The sequence below is a fragment of the Centropristis striata genome, chromosome 8 (genome assembly GCF_030273125.1).
Source record: "Centropristis striata isolate RG_2023a ecotype Rhode Island chromosome 8, C.striata_1.0, whole genome shotgun sequence".
NCBI lineage: Eukaryota > Metazoa > Chordata > Actinopteri > Perciformes > Serranidae > Centropristis > Centropristis striata.
In genome coordinates, this window is record NC_081524.1 from 35,935,928 (window position 1) to 35,946,581 (window position 10,654).

Genomic DNA, 10,654 nt, shown 5'->3' on the forward strand with positions numbered 1-10,654 from the left:
GCAGCTATAATTTACTCCTTAAGGCATCAGATAAGAAAATGTTCATGTGTAATTGGAAAGGTAATGAGCAACAATCAATTTTAATGTATCAATTATCATGTTTAGAGAATTAAACGATTTAATGATTTAGTAAATCTTTTCTAAAACCAAGTAGTTTTGGTTGCCCATTCTTCAGCAAGCCTTAAACAGTTGCAGACAAAAACAAAAAATGCTCCTGTTGGTTGCTGTTGGATCAGTGTTTTGGAAAATATAAAATATAAAATAAGAGATTAGTAATTTTTACATAAGGATACATTACAATAAGGATACCGACATGGATCTCAGACATATGGTAACCATTCCTGTGGGTCATTCAAAGTGGAAAATCATACAGTCTTTTATATTTCTGTGCAAAAATTTCGCATTCAAGATCACTGTCAACTCACCAACACTGAAAACAAATGTTAAACACTGATTCTTTCTGATGTGTCCTTGAGCAAGACACTGAATGCCCTGCCTCTGGGACGGCGCCATTAACTTAATTACATTTTCATCATCCTTTTAAAACATGTACATGTATGCACATTTCAGTGACATACCTCTAATGACATGGCCACTTAACACAACCAGTAAGCACTCTAAATTCTTCAGAAAAAAATAAACTTTAAAAAAGAATACCATTTCCCTTTCATCGCCTGCTGCCTTTGTGAACATTAGAGAATAGAAGTTCACAGGGTTCACATTAGCCGTAGTGGTGGTCGGGGGGTTAGAATCAGAGAGAGTACTTTGAACATATTAATTAATAATCCATGGCTGGGTTATTAGTGTATGAGGGCTTTCTGGCCCCTATTACTGCAGATGAGTAGAACCAGAGGGCATCATGGGTAGAAATGAAGGCGGATGACACACTGCTTCTTAACTATAAACACATTAAAACCAAATGACTACATTTGTTTCACTCAGTCCGTCTATGTTCAAACTTTCTTACAATTTCATGGACTTTTGGCTAAACCTATTCACGGAGTTTGCTGGCAGTTATAGGGTCTTTTATTCTGCTTCAGCCCAAGAACCAAATTGTCTTTTATGTCTGAAGCCAAAGATAAAACCCTTAGATCAAAGTGAAATCCTGAATTTTTCTATCTTATCAATCAATTTTATATGGCTAACTTTCATTTCAATTAATATTAAATGTTATTCAATAAAGTTCCTATCAGATTTACAGGCCCTTTTAAGCTTTCAGGATCTAATAACACCTCAGCCTTACACTACACAGGATGAACGCAAATCTTGTAAGAAATCATCAAATGCAGCCCATTACCCACACATCACATGGAAAAACACCTTGAAGCCACCACGCCACTATAGCCAATTTAATTTCCATACGCTTATGCTAATTACCCTGAAATAATCAAGCTAATTTAGAAAGATGCAAATGTGTTTGAGGTTGGGTTCATTAGTAAAGGGGGCCAGAGCGTGCGTACAAGTATGTGTGTGTGTGTGTGTGTGTGTGTGTGTGTGTGTGTGATAGAGAGGTGGGTTTCATTAGTGAGGGGCCCTAATGTGTGTGGAGCCGTGCAGTAAAGGAGCAAAGACTATAGTGAAAATGGCTTTTACATTCTTTGTAATGATTTCAAAATGTATAATATACACAATTATTTTTCTGCTTTTGGTGCTTTTTTTTAAAAACGTTTGATTTAAATATGTTTTCTGAACTTTTATATACCATGTAACAAAAGGTTAGGGGCAGATCCTTTTCACGTTGGATCACTGATGAGATGAGACCTTTCTGTAGCTACTAATTAAACATTGTAATATCTTTTTACGCTGCTTCACGAAGAAGCTGGAGACTTGCATTACACAAACACCTCTTCTGCAATTATCCTGATTGCAGTAGAGCCACTGTGAGATCAAACACATACATGCATGCACACATTCAGATATTCACACATACACACACATGCAGACGTACTGTGCCTGGTCCCTCAAGGCCAGGCTCCGGTGCCACTGAAGGTTGTAGCAATTAAAAACATCATCCTCCAGTTGTGACAAACATGATGAATTTGTACCACCAGAGCAGTAAGGCATAACTCCTACAACCTACAATATGTCACTTTTTTTCATCTCATCTAATGCTTTAACCTGATATCATCGCTGAAATTATAAAACCAACTAATTTTTTATCTCCAAAAGGTTGTTTTTTTGCTTTCATGTTGACAGAGGAAAAGACATGCAGTTTATGATAACACCAACTGGCCTACAGTTATGAAATGATTAGATTATAGAAGTGCCTTGTTTATACAGTCACGTTACTGTTGGAAAATTTTGATTTTTAGATTTTGATTTCTCTTGAGGTGGTACAGCAGCAAACAGAAGTGCAGCAAATACATAAGGTTTTTATTTAATGGATCAACTACATGTGCAAATAAGCTGATTTAAAAGGGAAGGGCATTCTGAAGATGCCATGTAGATCAATGCATTTCAGTATGTGCTGGGTGATAAGTCAATATCAAAAAGTATCATCTTTCATACCGAGGTGAAATCATATATCAAGATATTGTTACATACAGTTACATGATCTAAACTTCTGATGTGAAATATTTTGGGGCAATATCATTTAAAGACTGTAGTTTTTTGTTCAGACTTACATAACCACTTAGATAAGTGCACTCAATATACTGGACTCCAACTGGAAACTTTGCATTCAAGCTTGTCCAACCTCTCAGCTCCATTATCCCAGAATATAATTGCACAATTTTGCACTACAGTTCTTAATTAAATGAAAATACTTGGTACTTTTAATTTGTCAAGCATTTAATTCACACAGACGTATACAAAATAAGCTTAATTGTGTGGTTATGTCATATAGACTATGTATTTATTCTATTTAAATATCACAATATAACAAATATATGAAAAGTCAAGCTTAACAGCATTACAGCAATATTATATATTTCTTTAAAAACTAATGTAATTTAATACAATACATTTAATATATTTTCTCATCTATGTTCTAAAGTTAAGTTTACTGTCAAGTTCACATCAGCAATGAAAGGGTTACTGGCCTGAAACATGTTATCAATCAGAATCGTCCGTCTCCATGGAAACCCGGTTAGCTAGCTCATTAATTGGTTAGGACTTCACGAATCTCGGGGAAGGCCAAGCTATGTGTTTTGGTTTGAAGAGTGATGGGAAAATTGACTAATCACGGTTTGATTTTAAGTGGGCGGGACAAAAACAAAAGATCGTAGGCTTTCGTGAAGTCCGAATAGCGTCAGAGTGGTGAGAGCGGATAGATAGCTAGATAGCTAGATAGATAGCTAGATAGCTAGATAGCTAGATAGATAGATAGATAGATAGATAGATAGATAGATAGATAGACAGATCCATCGATCCATCAATCCATGTTTGTAAGTCTTTTCCCCCACATGATTATATTTCCTAAAGTTGCAACAAGCGGGGATGGCGAGACTTTGTGTTTATTAGTTTTAAAACATGAAAAATGCAAAAACAGGAGTCGGTCGGACTATTGAAGGCCCAGCTGTAGTGCACACGGTTCGCCACTGAATGTAAAGCGATGCTTTACTTTCTGATCCTTACATATGGGAGATTTCTGTCATATTACACAGATAATTTTTTCCTTTCATGCTGATTATATTTAGTCTGGGAACCAAAACCTAAACAAGTACTTTTAAAGCCTATACCAACAAAACTGCAACAGTTTACAGTGTTAACTACTTGTTTAAAAGAGTTACAATTAAGGACGTTTTGATCTCCTGCCACTTGTAAGAGTGCTAAGTGAGGAAACTCTTCGGTGAGCAATCTGACAGCGTTAGAACAAAAGGGCTATGTGTTGTAATGGGTTGGACTTGTTAATGCAAATACAGTAGGCAGCGTGTTGAGTTCACCGCCATGCATGGAGGGCCACAGCAGGCAAAGACAGCATTATGATATGCATAAATAAACACAAATGTTGTGCTTTACTATTCGCCTATTTCATGAACGTAAACATACAGGAAAATATCCATTTATACAGGAATGCAATTGGAACAAAAAAATATTATATTTTATATATAAGCTCTCCTAAATTACTCAAATTGGACTCTTGGGTGGACTCATGTCCCCTGCATGTAGCGTTGTCTTGGCTATCTGAAAATAAATGACTAACTGACATTCATGAAGGAGATAAGAGTGGCTGTGCCCTAAGGCATCTCTTCCGGTCTCTCTTTCATCCCAATGGCCTGGTCACTGGTCTGTTTGATGGCAAACAGCAGAACAAAAGAAGAAAAGAACACAGAGGAGCTTCAGAAGCTTCACTTCAGGACAAACTCCTTCAATGACTGCCGTCTTTACACTCAGTTTATGACAGTTGCAAGATGAGAGAGTGTGCTTTATGATGAGGTGTGTGTGTGCTTCTACTTGCTGCTTTACCTGCACTACACCACACCATAACACAGCTATTCTCAACCTTGGGGTCGGGACCCCAATTGGGGTTGCGAGATGATTTCTGGGGGTCGCCAAATCATTTTGGAAGTCAGCTCTGTCTCCACTGTGTTAAAGTGTTCATGTGTTTTAGTCTTTTTGGTCGCTTAATGTCTTTTATTGGTCATTGTGGGTTTTTTTGTCACTTTGTGTCTTTTTTTGGTCATTTTGTGTCTTTTTATGTCATTTTGTGTCTTTTTTTTGATCAGTTTGTGGTCAGTTTGTGTCTTTTTGGTCATTTTGTGTCTTTTTTTGTCATTTTGTGTCTTTTTTTGGTAATTTTGTTTCTTTTTTGGGTCATTTTGTGTCTTTTTTGGTCAATTTGTGTCTTTTCTTTGGTCATTTTGTGTCTTTTTTTGGTCATTTTGTGTCTTTCCTGCTCAATTTGTGTCTTTTTTGCTCAATTTGTGTCTTTTTTGATCATTTTGTGGTCCATTCATGTCTTTTTTGGTCATTTTGTTTCTTTTTTGGGTGATCTGAACTGTGCGTGTGGGATTATGTTCAGTGAGCGGGCGTCACGGACAACATGCATGTTAAATTGGGGGTCGCGATTCAAAAAGGTTGAGAACTACTGCCATAACATACCTCTCTTATGCAATATATCCAAAGCTCCAATGTATACTTCAAAATTACATGAGGGAAAAACATGTTAGAACACTAATAACTATAGTTTTGCTGCCTTATTAGTCACTGAATTAAAGCATAAATCATCAATTCAGGAGTGACATGTGATTCCTCTATTGAGTTTTGTACTTTGGTTGAGGGGCTACCCATCTGTTAACTTTTGAGTCACACATGGTGACTTTAAGGGCACATCTGGGTGTATAATCAGTATTTTCGTGTGTTTTATGAGCAGATAAAATCACCAAAAATACACGTTAGAAGTGTCATGACTGCAAATTTAATGGTGATCCGTTGATGGCATCCTGATCGTCTCCTTCAGTTCGGAATAAATCATCAGTCTAAAAAATCATCCCCCTAATGCAACCCATCGTTAAACAATCAGAGCTTGTTAAGCCCCTTGTTTGTTAATCAAGCACTTGCTTGTTAACTGGGAGATGAGATAATAGACCTCTAGTGTGTGTATCTAATTTTGGGGGCTGTCTATCTGCCTGATTGTTTATTGCTTTTAAATTTCAGGCTCTGCCGCAAAGGCTTCTCTAATTGGTTTGTTTGCATTGCCTTGCAGCACTGATGGAGTTTGACTCAGTCAGGAGTTGGTTGTATGTTTTTTTGTTTTGTGTCTCCTAAAAAAACCCTCTACAAATGTTTTTTTTCTTCTTTTTTTTTCTGTGAAATCATGGTACTTGGCTGTGTTCAGGATAAAAATGAACCTGCTACAAGGTGCTTGCTGTGAGACAATTCCAGCGTTGAATTTTATGATAGCTCCCTTTCGCTCCTTCCCTTTAATCTCTTGTTTATTCTTCTCATGTCTCCATCGACACTAACAGTTTAATCTGACACCCTGTATTTTATTGGCTTTAAAACTGAACTCCAAATTGTGTTGATGAGTCTATCACATCATGGGGTACACTGCCTATTCAGCTTTGTTGTAAAAATATCTCTTGTATTTGGTAGTGTGTGCACATTATTACAAAAGTATTCTGCAATCCATATAGATTATCAACCTCCACAACGCTAACATCAAAGGTTGAGACAGCCTCCACTTTACGCTTCAGCCTACATATCCATAAGTCATAAATCCTAAAACAAGGAAGGGTTTAGGGGGAGAGGTGTTTCTCTTCTATTATGAATGTTAAGTCCCTTTAAGAGAGAAAACAGTGCTGACTAATCCTTGTCAATGAATGCATCAAACCTGATCAGCCTGTTGTTGATTAGCATTATCTAATATGCCATTAACACAGAGAGAGAGGGACACAGACAAATGGAGAGAGGGAAAGAGAACACTTTGAACATTTCTTGGTTGTTAAAAACATTTCATTACGAGCCAATGGACAAATATGCCTGCTTCTGTTAAGGCGCTTTGAGGCCTAGAATGGCTGAATGGTTACATGAGAGTGTTTTGATGTTGCAGCAGGTAATTCATGGCGTTTTGGCCTAAAGCCGGCCACAGAGCTATGCCAAATGATAAGTAACATGGATTTAGTCAATGATGTCTGTTCTTGTCAGTAAAGCCTTTCTCTCTCTCTCAGGATTTTATTTTTCTGAGAGGCTCTTAGAGGGAAATTGTCATGTTTTCATGTCAAAGGCGTGCTTTTATCTGTTTGTTTTCCAGGGTGCTTAAAGTTGTTTACTGCGCCAGGGGGGCTTTCAGTCTGCGTGTGTGTATGATGTGTGTGTATTTGTGCGAGTGTGTAATAGAAACACCTAACAGTGGATGATGCAAGGAGGTGGTAGAAATTTGACATCTAAGCCTTAATGTATCACTGAAATCAAGTACAGAAGTATTCTGCACCAAGCGCTGCACAAAATTTAGCAGTGGCCTACTTATCTTTGATCACGCAAAGCTGCCATTGATTCTCAGCCAAGTGTTGACATAAAATGAGTCAAACGTGCAGATGACCTTTCTGAGTCTCCCAGAGCAGAGCAGGGGCAAGGTACAAAAGCTGGCAGAGTATGTGGTGGAAATTATTCCTCCTTGGCATTTCGGGGACCTCGGCCCATCGGTTTTTAACATTCCAGTCCATGCTCCAGGAGAAAATGTCACCTTTTTTATTTACTTGAGGGAATACACCAATTAAACGTGACTTTAAGGCCAGGCCATGATAGCTCTACTCTACCACTGCCATGGTTGCTCCTGAGCCAACACACACCGTACGAATGTGTCCTCTTCATATCAGTGACATTTTAAATAATGCTGATGCTTGACCCTGTTGAGTTAACCTTTCTTACACAGGCAATTTAGAATTAGTCTCTGTGGCTTTCTGAACTAACTGCACTGACCTCTGTAACCAAGGTTGGACCTTTGAATGGTCACTATAAGGGCCGCTCTGCTCACAGGACTGGGATATATTCCTGCAACGCCATTCAAAAAACATTATTTAACGTCGAGGCCAATGTGGATTGGCGCCCCCCTTGCATCTCTATATCTCCCTAACAATCTGGTCTCGCTGAAATCCGTGGAATAGCCACGGAATCGCTCAAATTTCCGTGAAACTGACACGGATTTCGCTACAATGCAAGTTAATGACAGTCATATCCCTTGGCTATTGGTTTGTTTCAAGTCACGTGACTTTCAAGGGTCCGGCGGTCAGAACAAAAAACATGGCGGACAGTTCTCTCATTTTTAGTCAAAAAATTAATATTTTGACTTTGTTTCTGCATAAAAATGGATTTTGATCACATTTCTAGCGAGTTTTATTTTCTAAATATTCACTCAGTGAATGTTCATAATCACTTTGTGGTGAAGATCTCGCCAGAAAAATATGACTGTCATTAACTTGCATTGTAGCGAAATCCGTGTCAGTTTCACGGAAATTTGAGCGATTCCGTGGCTATTCCACGGATTTTGAGTTAAGCAAATCCGTGGCTATTTCACGGATTTCTGTGAGACCATGTTGCTCCCTAATGCTCTTTCCCAAGTGTTGATTTTGTTTTATTGATATGGCTGTACAGTCCCCATTCCATGTATAATGTTAAAACAGAAAACTCTCTTAGAACTTTCCATGTAAGGTCCATTATAGTATTGCTATTCTTGTGTTTGTTTTATTTCTACCTGTATCTTTATTTTATTTGTTTTTCATTTCATTTTATTTATTTTAGTTTATTTTTTGCCTCTCTTTCTATATATCATTCAGTCTATGTGAAGTATTAAATTGCCTCTGTTGTCATGTATGTTCTCTGTTTTATGTCCGTTTAAAAATGAATAAAATATTGGTTAAAAAAACAAAAAAAACATTATTTAATCACAAGTAACTATTCTTCCGAAAAGTCAAAGTGCTGGTAGCCATGGGCACAGTTCGCACAGGCACAAATAAAATATATTATTTGAAGAGGAAAGTTTTTCCTGACATCTAGACAAGAAAATGCCAAATCTGATTTTTAGTGTGAAGAAAGATGCAATCAGAGGTTTGACATGATGCATCCTGCAGCACTACAGAATGTGACAAATGATCATCAGAAATCATATTTCCAATTATTTTAACACCACATGGATGCAGCACAAATTTCACAATGTTAATGAAAGTGAAAAATAATTGGTGTATTCGCCCCATGATTCGGCTCTACTCTAAGATTTTATGTGTTTTTCCTTGGCCTGTGCTTCTCCCTTCCACTAAGTTTCATGAATGTTGGACCAGTAGTTTTTCCGCAATCCTGCTGACAAACAGACAAACAAACTAAAACATGACCTCCTTATCCTTGGAGGTAATTAAGAGCAGCTCACACACCTTTTTTTTTTACCGGACCAAAAAGTTCCCCATTATATTATCTTTTCTGTGGTACACAACACCTTCTTTCTCCTCTCCATTTCTCAAACAAACCAGTAAAAAACAGTTTATATCAATTAGTATTTTCTCAGCCGCAAAATATTAAATGATTAATACCAATTAGACATTAACTCACAGAAGACATAGCACCCATGGTCATTATATCCGTGACAATAAGGCATTTTGAGATCATCCTACACAACCATACTTGTGCCAAGTTTCCTGTTTCCCTCCAGTTTACTTGACTTGGACTGGGTTCAATCAGCAAACCCTGTGGAATCGTGACTTGATGTAAAAATGTACAATTTTATGCAAGAAACAGCAGATCAAAAATAACTGATGCAACATATTAAATTGGATAGGAAATGTCTCTGAAGCACAGGGGATCTCCATCTCTTTCCCCTCCTCCACCCATAAACCCCCCCTCCACCCCACAGACACACACACACACACACACACACACTGTAATTAGTGCTTTTTCTGTATTTCCAGCAATGTTTTCATCAGTGTATAGCTTTGCTAGCCTCGGCTGAGAGAGAGAAAGTGTATCGGGGAGAGAGAAGGTCCTCTGTGGCTGTTAATAGTTCTCATCTCTCCCCTGGACTCTCCTTTAATTGCTCTGCTCTGCCTGCAGGGTCATCATTACTCTGATCAAGTGCAACTCTGTTTTTTCACTGCTTTTCATGAATATCATTTTCCAAAACAACTGCTTTGAGGTTTCTCAGGCAGGAGATCAAATTTGATCACCTACCCCTATGTTAATGCAAGAGAGTTCTTGGCATTAGCAGGACACAATATCTTTCATTTGCAAGGCTTTCAAGTCTTCAACAAATTTGACATCCAAAACACTTTGAAGTAATTTTTTTTTCTTGTTTACTTGCTTTAATCAAGCAAATTGCCTTTTGAGGTTTTGACAGTCACTGGTCAGAGAGAGTAGATTAGTTCAGCAACTAACCGAAATTGCGGAAGGTCCCAGAATCCTCTTATTTGTATCTTCCTGGTAAAATGGAGCTCAGTTCCCCTGGTCCTCCTTTCTAATTGCTCTGCTGCCTCGTGGGTTATTATTGCTCTGATCAAGTGCAACTATGTTTTTAGAGCTTTTTTTTTAAAACGTCATTTAGCACAGATAATAGTCCTGTTGTGTTTTTTTTTTTCCAGCAAAAGGGGATAATGAAGTCCACAGTATTTGGGAAAATTAGTACAAATTGTGTTTGAAGAAAAAGAGCAAAGTGTAAAAAGGGGAAAGGAAACATCTCATTCTCAGTGTTGAATATCCCTGTTTGAAAAGGATACAGCTAAAGCACACATCAAGAAGTACAAAGTGTGTCCATTTTTCATTTTTATCTTGACTAAAGCTGGTTATAAAAGAAATTGAAAACATTTTGTGGCGCAAGAGGCGATATAAGGAGAGAAAAAAAAGATACAAAAGATAAAAGTCACTTACTATATTAAAAAAAAAGCATGGTGGTTTTATACACTAAAGTGATAAAGTGTAGTTCAAGAGTGCACTTGCTCTTGTCATTCAAAGCTATGCATTTAGACCAACATCACCTATTGATTGCTTCCAGATGAATAATGTCAAGTCTTGACATTTAAGATCACATCAAGATGTTCTATATCGACAGAAAGGTTGTTATGGTTAAGGTAGAGGTGCCGCATTTGAAGCACCTAACAGATGGTATTTGACATTTTTTCAAATATGTTAACATGATAAAGATCTTTGAAAGCACTGAGGAGGGTGAAAAGAGACATACTGTGCTGCAGTATTATCTGTACACTGTGGCTACAGTAGAGCCATGTGGAAAAAT